General features: G+C 43.6%; 1 protein-coding gene across 1 annotated transcript in view; it reads right to left on the reverse strand.

Moving 5' to 3' along the window:
- CAP2 (cyclase associated actin cytoskeleton regulatory protein 2) overlaps positions 1-10838 on the reverse strand; it is a 154370-nt gene extending 143532 nt beyond the window's left edge. Inside the window, exon 1 of the mRNA XM_049655011.1 lies at positions 10773-10838. The gene's annotated coding sequence lies outside the window, so the exon portion shown is untranslated. The remainder of the gene's footprint in view (positions 1-10772) is intronic.
- Positions 10839-14320: the final 3482 nt, after the last annotated feature.

The raw sequence follows: 14320 nt of genomic DNA on the forward strand, positions 1-14320 counted from the left end.
TGACCAGATAAACAAATGAGGCATATCCATACAATGGAATATTATCCGGCAATAGAAAAGGGAAGAAGCACTGATACGTTCTGCAACATGGATGAACCTCAAAAAATTATATTTATTTTTTAAAGTTTATTTATTTTGAAAGAGAGGGAGAGGGAAAGAGAGAGGGCAGGAGGGTGCCTGAGTCAGGGAGGGGAAAAGAGAGAGAGAGGAAGAGACAGCACAAGGCTCGATCTCAGGAACCATGAGATCATGACCTGAGCTGAAATTATGAGTCAGACGCTTAACTGACGGAGCCACCCAGGCGCCCCCCCCCCCCCGCCCAAAACACGATGTTAAGTGAAAGAGCCAGGCACAGATCAGGTATTATACAATTCAATTTCTAGGAATATCCAGAAAAAGCAAATTTCTAGAGACAGAAGGTCGATCAGTGGTTGCCTAGGGCTGAGGCTAGGAATGCGAAGGGACTACAAATAGGAATAAAGTTTCTATTTGAAGTGAGGGAAATGATTTAAGACAGGATCATGGTGGTAGGGGCCCAATACTGGAAATATAATAATAGTCATTGAATTGTGCACTTAAAATGGGTGAATTTTATGGTATGCAAAACTGTACCTCAATAAATGTTGTTTTCAAAAACAAACAAGTACAACTGATCCTCGAGCCCACAGGGTTTAGGGGCACCAACATCCCCCATGCAATTAAAAATCCACATATAACTTTTTTTTTTTTTTTAATTTCTTTTTAACGTTTATTTTATTTATTTTTGAGACAGAGAGAGACAGAGCATGAACGGGGGAGGGTCAGAGAGAGAGGGAGACACAGAATCGGAAGCAGGCTCCAGGCTCTGAGCCATCAGCCCAGAGCCCGATGCGGGGCTCGAACTCACGGACCATGAGATCGTGACCTGAGCTGAAGTCGGAGGCTTAACCGACTGAGCCACCCAGGCGCCCCCACATATAACTTTTAACTCCCCCGAAACTTAACTACTAATAGCCAACCGTTGACCAGAAGCCTTACCGATAACACAGTCAATTGATGCATATTTTGTATGCTGTATTTATATACTGTATTCTTATAATAAAGTAAGCTGGGGAAAAGAAAACGTTAAGAAATCATGAAGAGAAACTATGGTTGCAGCAGTGTATTTGCTGTATTTATTGAAAAACTGCACTCCGTGGCCCTGCGTGGTTCAAACCTGTGCTGCTTAATGCCAAGCCTCAAGCTCCCCTTTATAACCGTACAGTCAAAAACCAGTTAAGTCAGAGTTAACTTTGCTGCTCTCACCTCCCAGCAAAGACACAGGTGGTAATTAACCTTAACCAGAGACTTCCCTGAGCGGCCACAGCCTCGCTCCCGCTCCCGGAACCAGCTGGAGGGGACAGAGCGGAGCGGTGGCGTTTCACACGGCAGCAGAAATCGCTGGGCAGAAGTGGGGCCTCCAAAATGCAGATTCCTGCCCTCCCCCCACCCCACCCCCATCTCAGCAATACTAATTTAGTGGTTCTGGGTGTTCCTGGCAATCTGCATTTCTCAGAAGCGCACCTCAGAGTAAAAGGACCCACGCTTTGGGAAATCTGATCATAGAAGTGCCCGGGAATGCTGTGGGAGCATGTGTGCATGGGTGTGGGGGTCAAGAAGGGCGAGTACTCAAGGGAGCCCTGGGAAGTAAGGAGGCCCTTCGAGTTCAGTTAGGAGCGAAACGGACTCTCAAAGGACGAAGAGGCATCATCGAAAGCAGAAAGGTAAGTAGAGTAGATGTATCCCTGAGCCTATGCCCAGCATGTGCCAAGACATGGAGACACTGCAGCTAGAAAATATTCCTCGGGCATTCATTCACCATGTGCCAGAAGCTATCTAAGAGCTCACGGGAAAATAAGGGATTGATGAGTAGCTGGCAGGAGCGGCGGACAAAGCTGAGGGGGGACGTGGGAATTTACTACAAGGCGGCAGCGGGTTGGAGAAGGTCTGAGAACGTAGGAGAATGAAGGAGGTCTGAGCGGGGACCACGGGGCTTGAGTGGGGCTGGGAGGGAAAGAGAGAAGGCAGAGTGTCTCAGATGCCTTGTCTCAGGGTCAGGCGGTGCAGGTGCGGACAGACAGAGGGAATGGAGGTGTCCAAGGGGAGGAGTTCAGTGTGAGACACTGAGTTCAAAGGGCCACCGAGATGACCGCTGGTGGCTGCAGGGAAGGGAAGCCCAGGGGACTTTCGAAGGTGGAATCCCAAGTATTACCTACCTAATAATAACTGCCTCAGGATTCTTGGGAAGCTCAGAGGACATGACGAGGGGAGCTTCGTGAACTAGAGTGATGGCCAACTGTCACTATTATAATTTATCTCTGAATGCTCCCCAGCACTCATCACTGTGATCTGCACACAGTGAGTGCTCATTACGGCACATGTCAGCAGGTCTCTGATCCCCTAAACGTGATGACCTGGACATCTCACACACCACACTTCGAAGGCTCTGCCATACACAGCCCATAAAAACTTGACTAAAACTATTTCACGTCGTTAAACCCCGACATTTCAGTGTGAAGAATGCCGTGTCTTGGGGCGCCTGGGTGGCTCGGTCCGTTAAGCGTCTCTCAGTTTCAGCTCTGGTTTCATGGCTTCAAGCCCCACATTGGGCTCTGTGCTGGCAGCACGGAGCCTGCTTGGGGTTCTCTCTCTCTCTCTCTCCCTGTCTCTCTGCCCCTCACACACTCACACTGTCTCTGTCTCTCTAAAAATTAATTAAAAAAAAAAGAATGCCATGTCTTCCTGGAATAATGAAGACAACAAGGTTTGCTGAAATTCCTTCTGATCTCAGAATTTACTGGCAAGCCGTGTAGGCTTTATATGCGGTTGAATAGCAGCTTCAGCAACTCTCTTTAAGAGAAAAACCAAGGATCAGTTCAGATCAAGAAGTAAGCCGGTTTTGAGTATGACGTTTGTTAACAAATGTGAGGGCGATCCTTCGATTTAGAAGAGCCAGGTGATGCGTGTGGCCCCAGCCCCCTTCTCCTTCTTCACATTATCTCCAGCCCCCTGGGTCTACTTTCATACTTGACTTCTATTTATTACGTGTAACAAAACTGGAGTTTTCAAATAGAGCTCTGGACCACCAAAAGACTACCGGCTCTTCTTTTTTGTTGTTGTTGTTCTTTGGAACTGAAAGCCCAAAGTAAAGGGGACACAGAGAAAGTGGACAACACACAAGGAAGAGAATGGGGGAGGGTACAGGTAGAGGGGGAATGGGGAAAGGGACACTGGAAGGTGTCAAAAGAAGGAGGGAGCTACCAGTGCTGTTCAAGAGGGAATTGGCCCAGGGCGCCTGGGAGCTTCAGCGGGTTGAGTGTAGAACTTTGGCTCAGGTCATGATCTCATGATTCATGGGTTCAAGCCCCACGTCGGGCTCTGTGCTGACGGCTCAGAGCCTGGAGCCTGCTTCAGATTCTGTGTCTGCCTGTCTCTCTCTGGCCCTCCCCCTTGTGCTCTGTCTCTCTCTGTCTCAAAAATAAATAAAAGTTAAAAATAATTAAAAAAAAAGAAGAAGGAATTGGCCCATGACAGCCTATCTCTAAACTGTGTTCAAGACATAAAAAGCAACTCCCTGACTGAAAGGTAAACAATAGTAGGCCAATTCAAGGAAGCAATCAAACTTGAAAAGGGGATTTATTTGGGAATGTGTTTCTGGTTTGTTTGTTTGTTCTTCTCTCTTCTCTCCAGGGTTGATCCAAGATTGAAGCTATGCAGGGGGTTCAGGCAACAAAATCTCTGAGAGAATCCTCCTCTGTTTGGCCAGAAGACCCGGAAAGGAGGTCCTGCAGATGGAAAAATGTGATGCAAAGTCCAGCGGTCTGTGTGTGTGTGTGTGTGTGTGTGTGTGTGTGTGTGGCTAGTCACAGAACTGCATCCTAGAGAAGCAAGCAGCAGCATAAGCCACTAAAAACTTCTCAGACACGGGGCGCCTGGGTGGCTCAGTGGGTTAAGTGTCCGACTTTGGCTCAGGTCATGATCTCGCAGTTTGTGGGTTCAAGCCCCATGTCAGGCTCTGTGCTGACAGCTCAGAGCCTGGACCTTTTTCACATTCTGCATCGTCTTCTCTATCTGCCCCTCCCCCACTCATGCTCTGTCTCTGTCTCTCAAAAATGAATAAATGTTAGAAAAAAAAATGAAAAAAAAAAAGCTTCTCTGATGTCACTGCCAGAGGAGAATCCCAGAGAAGCCAGAGCTGGAAAGGGGGATCCCCTCATTCTGTGCATGAATGAGTACAAGCCCTAGTCTTGCCCCATAGTGTGCATGTGGGGGACAGATCCACAGGCTTTGAGATCTGTGCTGCAATAGAAGCCAGTGCTCAAGTCCCAGACTAAGCCCTAAATAGTGCTTCCTGGGGGTCCAAAGCAGCACAGCAAAAGTTTTAAAAACTGCACTGATGTTGGGACCATTATAAGGGAGAACTGGGCTGGCTGCCTGGGAAAACAACAGCAGTAAAAATGAGCATTTCAAAAGGACCCAGAGTCTCACAACACAATCCTCAAAATGTCTAGAATTCAATCCAAACATGTGTGACATGCAAGGGACTGGGGAACTGTGATCAATTCTTGAGAGAAAAGACAATCCACAAAGGCCAACCCCAAAATGACACCGATGTTGGAATGACCAGATTTCTAGGAACGATGTCAACTATGCTCCAGGAGATAGAGGTAAACACTCTTTTTAGAAAAAAAAATTTTTTTTTAACATTTATCTATTACTGAGGGACAGAGAGACACTGAGCGTGAGCAGGGGAGGGGTAGAGAAAGAGGGAGACACAGAATCTGAAGCAGGCTCCAGGTTCTGAGCTGTCCGCACAGAGCCCGACGTGGGGCTCGAACCCACAAACTGCAAGATCATGACCTGAGCTGAAGTCAGTCACTCAACCGAGCCACCCAGGTGCCCCAAAGGTAAACACTCTTAAAATGAATGGAAAGGCAGAAGTTCTCAAAGTTCTCAGAAGAGGCACAGAACTTATAAAAAAGAGGGGCGCCCGGTGGCTCAGTCAGTTAAGCATCTGACTTCAGCTCAGGTCATGATCTCATGGTTCGTGGGTTCGAGCCCCATGATGGACTCTGTGCTAACAGCTCAGAGCCTGGAGCTACCTGGGATTCTGTGCCTCCCTCTCTCTCTGCCCCTCCCCTACTCGTAGTTTGCCTCTCACTCTCAAAAATAAATGAACATTGAAAAAAATTTTTTTTAAAGAACCCATTAAAAAAACGAGTATTTTAGAGCTGAAAAATACAATAGCAAAAAATGACTGGGTGAGCCAAATAGCAGGATGGAGATTGCAAAAAGAGGTGACTGTGCACTTGTTGGTATATATATTATCCAATCTGAATGACAGAGAGAAAAAGAATTGAATGCAAAAATGAACACAGCTTAAGAGGCCTGTGAGACAGTATTAGGAGGTGTAATATTAGCGTCCTCAGCATCCCAGGAGAGGACAGAGTGATTGAGGTAGAAAATATACCTGAAGAAATGATGGCCAAAAATTTCCCAAACTTGATGAAAGCTTATGTTTACAGATCCAAACAGTGGTATCTATCTGGTTATTGTACACAGACGTACACACACACACACACGATGACCCACAGTGAGTGCCTCCCAAGGGGAGATCCAGAAAGAAGAACAAAGTGAAGATACAACTGTTTAAAAAGAAATAAAACCTGGAACGCCTGGGTGGCTCAGTCAGTTAAGTGGCCAACTTCTGCTCAGGTCATGATCTCCCGGTTCGTGGGTTTGAGCCCTGCTTCGGGCTCTGTGCTAACAGCCCAGAGCCTGGAGTCTGCTTCGGATTCTGTGTCTCCCTCCCTCTCTGCCCTTCCCCTGTTCGGGCTCTGTCTCTGTCTCTCAAAAATAAATAGATGTTAAAAAAAACTTTAAAAAGAAATAAAGCCTGATGGGCTATCATTCCCTTTTGAGAGGCGTCACAAGCTTCAAGGTCTTTAGCCCTTAAATGTCTTCCCTAAATCTAGCAAAACCAGGAGTCACTAGAACTCTGTCAATCAACAAACTGGTTCCCTTCCCAGCACTAAAGTTGCAGAAAGGGTTTGTCATATGACTGACCCCTGATTTTTGGTCCAAAGCCAGAGGAAGGACAAGCTACAGAGGGATTTCCAAATTTTCACTTGTAAATATCCAGAATGCATTCTGTAAACCCCTCCTGCCCATTTTTAGATTGACACGTAAAAAATTTCACCAAAATGTGAATGGTTGTAAAGAACATCACCTTTAGCATTCTGTTCATATTGACCCATAAAGGGGCTCTTGGGTGGCTCAGTCAGCTCAGGTCACGATCTCCCAGTTTGCGAGTTTGGGCCCCGAGTCGGACTCTGTGCTGACAGCTCAGAGCTTGGAGCCTGATTCAGATTCTGTGTCTCCCTCGCTCTCTGCCCCTCCCCCACTCATGCTCTGTCAATCTCACAAATAAACATTAAAAAAATTTTTTTAAATATTGACCCATAAAAGTAAAACTATTTTTCACTCACTGAAATACATCCATGAAAGTCATCATCATTCATTTCCAAAGAATACATGAGTAGGCTGCTTTTTGATGGTCACAAATTTTGCATAATTACACTCTCTCCTCCAACTCGTGTCTCCATTCCTCTGGCCCTTTAGAAATTTATCCCCATTTTATTTATTTTATGCTTGAATGTCTTTTATTCATTATTCTATTATCCTTTTCTGCATCAAAAATATATTTATAAACTTAAATTTAAACTCAATGGCAGGGCGCCTGGGTGGCTCAGTCGGTTAAGCCTCTGACTCTTGGTCATGATCTCACGGTTCATGAGATTGAGCCCCACGTCAGGCTCTGCGCTGACAGCACGGAGCCTGCTTGGGATTCTCTCTCTCCCACTCTCTCTGCCCCTCCCCAGATTGCTCTCTCTCTCTCTCTCACTCTCTCTCAATAAATAAATAAACATAAAAAATTTAAAAAAAATTAACTCAATGGCAAAAAAATACTTTTCCGATTGTTACCATCACAACTGTGAATGCAACTTATCAAAACAACACAAATATTACAAATGTTAACAAATTAGTCCTACATGTACACAAAAGTAATTCTTACTGGAAAACCCTCTCTCTTGAGCACTTTCAGTTTTCAATTATTTTTAATGTGTATGTGGATGAGTATATTTATTACTAGTACGAGTCAAGGTCGAACATCAGTTTCTCAATTTTTGTTCTTATCAAAGTAAATGTTGGGAAACTATGTTCACATAAATGAGGAGATGGGAACGGATGACATTTTGTGACAGAAATGTCACTCCAGTGTTTGAACTCCAGAGTACAAAACATCACATGGTGAAGAAATATCAAAATTATGTGAATCATCGGCGTAAGGAAAACTGAGAAGACTGACTAGTGAGTGCCCTAACTACTCATCCAACTGGCTTGTGTCAGTCACTCACTGTCTTTGACTAGGGCCATTTTACAACTCTGCAGACACAGCAGTTAACTTGCAGAAAACTGATCAGAAAGCAAGTAATTATCATCCGCAGGCATGTAAACAGATCGTACCCTGCGGAAGTCCAATGGACTTTCCTCTCCCTCTGTGGAAGAAGCCGATTTCACGTCAATTTAGCAAATTCACTTCAACCTTCTTATCAATGGTCTTTTTTGAACTGACTGTAGACCTTACTGGCTCTCTCATTTTTCATATGTTTAGAAATGTTTGTCTCCTCATTTGTACAAGAGTCCTGACTTCATCCCCTTCAAAATGTGTCCTTTAACATCAATTTACAAATTGATCAGATTGATGTGTGTGTGTGTGTGTGTGTGTGTGTGTGTGTGTGTGTTAACAGAGATTTAGAAAACATATGTTGGCGATGTCCGGACACCGGAATCATTCATTTTCTTACCCCTAAACTTGATATTCTGAAATGTCCTCCTTTCCCGCCCTTCCTTATCTCATAGATTTTTACATCCTTGATCAACAGTTTAGTAAAAATGGGTGAGAAACAGCCCTTTTTGATAAAATGAACTAGGAAGATGGATTAGAGATGGTCTTATGTAAAAAGAGAGAAAGGTGCTTATGGAAAAGAAGGTAGGAGAGAGAGAGAATCTGCATCTCTAGGAAACACCTGCTCTCAAGAAGACAAGTCTTCGGAAAAAGGACACCTGGAAGAGGAAGATTTGGAAACGGACTTTCTCAAAACACCTGTGTGCATGTACCTGGGGGAAGTCTTCGAACACGGTTAACGTACATGGTGTGAAGACTGTTGGCCTAAAGTAAGAAGCACAAGAATGAGTCCCACCCCTAATTCCGTCCTACCTAGACTCATCTGCATCAGCGAACCTCTTTTTCAAAGTTTCCAGGGACTGAAGAACTTTCATTAGATAATTGTTCACCTTCCACTCAGAAGAGACGCTGAGGGAAGAGGCATCCTGGGAAGGGAGAGGCTGTTCGGAAGCAGGACGGAAAAAGGGGGCTGGAGGGCTGTCCGCAGATTGCACCACGAGAGCACTGAGAAATGAAGAAGCAGAAATGGAAATGAAGGAGGAATCAAAACTGGAACTTTTAAGAATCCTGGCTAAATACGGGTGAACCTGCATTGTGCCCCGAAAGTCTCCAGCCACAGCTTCCAACATGCTGGGAGATGATAGCCAGGAGAAGCTGTCTGTGTGGGGTCTACCGAATGCAAGGAACCAATTAGATGGAACTCTTCTATCAACCTACTTACTAGGGCAGACACGGGGGAGCCCTGCCACTGGACGGAGGTGAGCACCAGTCCCAGACAGTGTTCAGTACAAGAAAAAAAACGCCCTCCTATCTTCCCAACCCCTTACCGACACACTCTGGGCTTCTAAACTGAGAATGCATAAAATGGACAGCCTCGCTTACATATCAGACCATAATCAGACTGAAATAGGCATTCGCCCCTTGGAAGCCTAGTTCACCTGGTTCTGGAAGATTCAACTGGCTAGTTTTCTTAGTGTGGTCCATTTTGACTGCCGTTTTTTGCCATCGAGTATAGTAATCAATTTATCTCGTAAAAATCTAGTGATTCTTGGGGAGCCTGAATGGCTGAGTCAGTTAAGTGTCCAACTTCGGCTCAGGTCATAATCTCACAGTTTGTGGGTTCAAGCCCTACATCGGGCTCTGTGCTGACAGCTCAGAGACTGGAGCCTGCTTCAGATTCTGTGTTTCCCTCTCTCTCTGTCCCTCCCCTGCTCACACTTTGTCTCTCTCTCTCTCTCTCTCTCTCTTTCAAAAATAAATAAACATTTAAAAAATTAAAAAAAAAAATCCAGTGATTTTTCTCTGGATAAAACTAAATGGGAACAAAGTCAGAACTAATGACGACTATGACCTAAAAGATCATTTGAAATCTACGTTCACAGCCTAGGTCACCTCCTGTTCATTGTATCTTCCTTCACTGATACCCCTCTTTGCAGCCCCAGCGATCTTCACTGTTCCAGGCATACAATAGTCATTCAACATGGAGGAAGGAAGAAATAATCAACGGATCCCAGAGTCTCTCTGGATTTCCATGTGGACTGATACAAAGTAATGACGGTTATTTTCTCATTATCCTGTGTACGTATCGTGTATTAAGTATAGACGTAAGACAACCAGTGTCACCTATGTACTACAAGGTTTATCTCTGGTGTCTCTAGCACCCAGCTTCTCCAGGGACCATCTCCCTCTTCAATATTGCCATGAAGACCACCTCACATCTATTTTCAGTGCCCACAACCTTCCTCTTCTTTTTTTTTGTCTCTCCCTATCAAAACTAGAATCAATTTTAGATCAGACTTTTATACTTTAGAATGGCCTTTAAATTCTAGAAGTTGGGGACTAACAGGAGCTTCAAAGGTTACCTAATTCATCCTGTCATCAGGTGTGAATTTTTAACTTGGTGCTTCTCTGCCTTCTCCACTTGGCTAAGTAGTCAATGAGAAGCCAGGACCATTAGATATCTAATTAATGAGACAGGTCAGGTGAATTCTTCTTCTTCTTCTTATAAATCCATAATAAACAAAAGTTCTCCCTCTGGTTTTACAACACTTGTTATGTCCCTTCCTATAGAGGGCTGTATCCTGAAAAGGAAACAGTCCCATTACATAACTTCTCAGTCAAAGAACGTATGTTTTCCCTAAGTGGGAAATGGGTCTACTTAAGAAAAACAAAACAATGTAAAATTCCTATGGATGTAAAAGCTCATGTCAAAAGACAAATATTGTATGATTTCACTTACATGAGGCATCGAGAATAGGCAAATTCATAGACACAGAAGGTAGAACAGTGGAAGCCAGGGGCGGGGGAGGGAGCAATGGGGGGGGGGGGTTATCGTCTGACAGGGACAGAGTTTCAGTCTGAGGTGATTAAAAGGTTCTGGAGACAGATGATGGTGCCGGTCGCACAACTTTGTGAATGTAATTAATGCTGCTGAGCTGTATACTTAAAAATGATTAAATGGTAAATTTTATGTTATGTGTATTTTACCATTAATTAAAAACAACAACAACAACAACAACTTAGAAAATCCCTTATAATGGCCTACTCTGACCTTACGGTGCTTCCTCTCTTCCTAAGTACAAGTAGAAACACCCAGGATGAAATTCAAAAGCTCACAGCCTGAGTCAGGGCAGGCCTAGAAAGTGCCCGAGGCTAACACCCCAGCTTGCCGACTGGTTTGTTGCTACCAGAAAAAACAAACTAAGTCATGTCAGAAATCCTGGACTGCCCAGCGGGACACACATACAAGGAAAATGCTAGTCAAGTTTAGAAACCACTCAGGTACCTTGCTGAAAGCCACGTCCCTTTGGCTTAATGAGGTTGTCCTCTGTCCGGTCCTAAACCCAGGTGATAAAAGAGAATGAAGATGCTCGTAAGTGGTGGGGAAATTCAGCTATCCAGTTTTAGTTCGTGCTTTTGCACACTTCTTGGGACAAGAGGTAACAGATATTGCCATCAGAATCTAAATGGAATGAGAAGACAGGACCTCAGTTCTATTCACTTGGTTGGAGGCAATGAAGAAGCTAGGGATGCACAAGTCAGAAGAGCCAACTTTTTCTTTTATCTTCTTGTCATTAAAATATACGATACAGTCACACCACAGAGGAAGAGAACTCTGGCATACGTGTGCCAAGACACTCGCAAGAAAGTCTTCAAAGGAGCACACTTCATAACAGCAAAACGTGGGGGCCAACCCAAATGCCCGCCAGGAAGAAAATGGATGACCACACTGTGGCTTGTTTGCTAAGAAGTACTATGCAGCTGCTGCAACAATAGAGATAATTCTTAAAAATTTAATGTTGAGGGTTTTTTTTTTAAGTGAGAAGGTTATATACACATTTCAAAAGAGTTCCAAATTTTTTTTAAAGTTTATTTATTTTTGGAAGAGAGCATGCACGACACGTGCATGAGCAGGGGAGGGGCAGAGAGCTAGGGAGAGACAGAGAGAGAGAGACAGAGAGAGACAGAGAGAAAGAAAGAGAGAATCCCAAGCAGCCCCACGTGGGGCTCGATCCCACCAACCGTGAGCTCATGACCTGAGAGTCAGATGCTTAACCGACTGAGCTACCCAGGTGCCCCTGCACCCTTTTTATAGATCAAAAAACAAGCAAACCTAAATAACACACGGTTTAGGACTACATACCTATGTCATAACAGTTTCACAATAAAACCAGGAATTAAGATAAAATTCAGGGTCTGGAGGGACACGGAATGGCACACAAGAGCACAAAGATGCAACAGTACAGGTAACAACATAGTGGGGTTTTTTTTTCTAGTTTCTGTTTATTCTCTTTAATGGCTTTACTGAGGTCTAACACATATGAGACAATTCACCCAATGGAAGTGTATGATTCAATGATATGTGCAATCATCAACACAGTCAATTTTAGAACATTTTCATCGGCTCAAAGAAAAACCCTACAGCCTTTAACAATCACCTCCTTACCCTCCTTCCCCAGCTCTAATCTATTTCCTGTCTCTATAGATTCCCCTATTCTGGACATTTTCATAGGACCAGAGTCAAACAATATGTGGTCTTTTGTGACTTGCTTCTTTAGCTCAGAATAATGTTTTCAAGGCTTCTACATGTTTTAGCATGGATCAGTACCTCATTTCTTTTTATGGCCAAATACTACCCCATTATGTGGATATGCCACATTTTATTTGTCCATTCATCAGTCGATGGACATTTAGGTTATTTCCATGATACTCCATCACCAATGAGTAAGAGTTTCAGTTCCTCCACATCCTTATCAACACTTAATCATCTGATCTTTTTATTCTAGCCGTCCTAGTGGATATGAAATGGTATGTCAGTGTGATTTTGATTTGCACTTCTCTGATGAATAATGATGTTGAGTATCTTTCCATTACTTATTGGCCATCTACACATCTTCTTTGGAGAAATGTCTATTCAGACCCTTTGACAATTTTTATATTGAGTTATTTATCTTTTTTATTATTGAGTTGGGAGGGCTCTTTATATATTTTGGACACGAGTCCCTTATCAGATACATAATTTTAAGACATCTTCTCCCACTCTGTAGGTTATCTTTTTACAATTATCTGGTTCTTAAGCCGTAGTTTTTGGTGCTGTGATGGGGTCACAGGTGGCCATTTGAACATAATGGCTATAGTTTACACATACTTAGCATATTATTTTTATGTGTAAAATATTACATAATTAACAAATTAAAAACAGCACTTCATGTATAAAGATGTCTGTTAGGAAATATTCAAGGCAAAACAAAACAATGCCCAAATAAGTTAATGCTATTCTTGAAGGTATTTAACAACTCGTGGGCATGACTTAGGCACTCGGACAATCTGGCTCACTAATCCTTGCAAAGGCTCTTCTCCAAACTATCACATGGCAGGTGGATGTAGCAAATTCCTGCCAACAGGACAAGCCTGCCCTACCCCCCTCCTGATTCTGTGTCTCCCCCTCCTCTTCCAAGCTAAGAATTATTTTTACATTTTTAGATACCTGAAAAAAACAAGACTATTTCGTGACTGGTGAAAATTATGAACTTCAGATTTCGGTATCCATAAATAAAGTGAAACACAGCCTCACCATCCCTTTATGTATTGTCTATAGTTGCTTTTAAGCTGCAACAGCAGAGTTGAGTAGCTGCTAAAGAGACCACATGGCCAGCAAAACCTACATATTTACTATCTAGCCCTTGGTTCAAACATTTTGCCAAACCTTACACCAGATCAACAAATTAAGTCACTTCTCAATGGACACAAGGAGCACCAATACCCTACTTCCTACCAGCTGTGGCCACGTCAATAGTCACCTTCCCGATTTCTCCATTTCTTTCTCTCTTTAATAAATATGACACCTTGATTCTAATTTTATTAAGGACTTTTAGATATGGGAATGCATGGAACAGTCTTTCCTTGCAAAATACGCGCTTTCTTCAAGAAATCATGATCCAGCCACTCAAGCTATTGAGTTAATTACTTTAACAAACTTTTATTGCTTGCTCATTATATATGCTGTAAGTGAAATACAGTTTTGGGGCTGAAAGAACTATCAAAACTCCCACCCTTGCCCTCAAGAGGCTTACAGTCTAATTAGACTCTAGTAACTACCACAACAATTTCCCCAAAGATCACTCCACTCTTGTAATCTTACATTAAGTGAGCTTAGATTATTTTACCAAGAATTCTAAGGCATGCTCCCGAAATTAAAAGAAATTTATATAAGCAGTAAGGAAACAGTGCCTGCAAACAATTCTGGTAAACTATAGTGCCCGAGGCCCATAGACTTCTGCACTCCCAAAAGTATAGAACCAAAGGTTCTTTTTTTTTTTTTTTTTTTTTTTTTTTTTTGCTAAATGTTCAATCTCCCGCTTTGGCCCTTTGGACCCAATTCTAGTTCCACATCCCAAATGCAGTCACCCCTATTTCCTCATTTTAAAGAATGCCTCAATTCAAATGCTGCTGAAACTTGCAGCCTATTGTGATGCCCGACACCACTCTCATGAGAATAAAGGAAAGGCCATCTGCAGACGCAATTATTAGCAGCCCGAAAAGTGATGCTAACGCAGCTACTCGCACCGACTAGTCCTCTACCCAAAAGCAGTCGGGGACGCAGCTGTGTGAGATGCCCTGTTCCATAGAGCTCTCCCTCAATGCCTCAGTTGCCTCTGCATTTTTTAAAAGTGACTCATTGCCTCAAGTCAGGTTCTGCGGGGAAGCCAGGTCTGTTTCTTTCCAGCACTTTCCAATGGAGGTGCCGCGGTCAGATCCAGCCCAATCACAGCCCCCTCCCGCCCCCCGTCTCCGCACGCACCGCCGAGGGGCCCGCAGCCTAGCGGGCCAGAA

The sequence above is a fragment of the Panthera uncia genome, assembly GCF_023721935.1.
Source record: "Panthera uncia isolate 11264 chromosome B2 unlocalized genomic scaffold, Puncia_PCG_1.0 HiC_scaffold_25, whole genome shotgun sequence".
Classification (NCBI taxonomy): domain Eukaryota; kingdom Metazoa; phylum Chordata; class Mammalia; order Carnivora; family Felidae; genus Panthera; species Panthera uncia.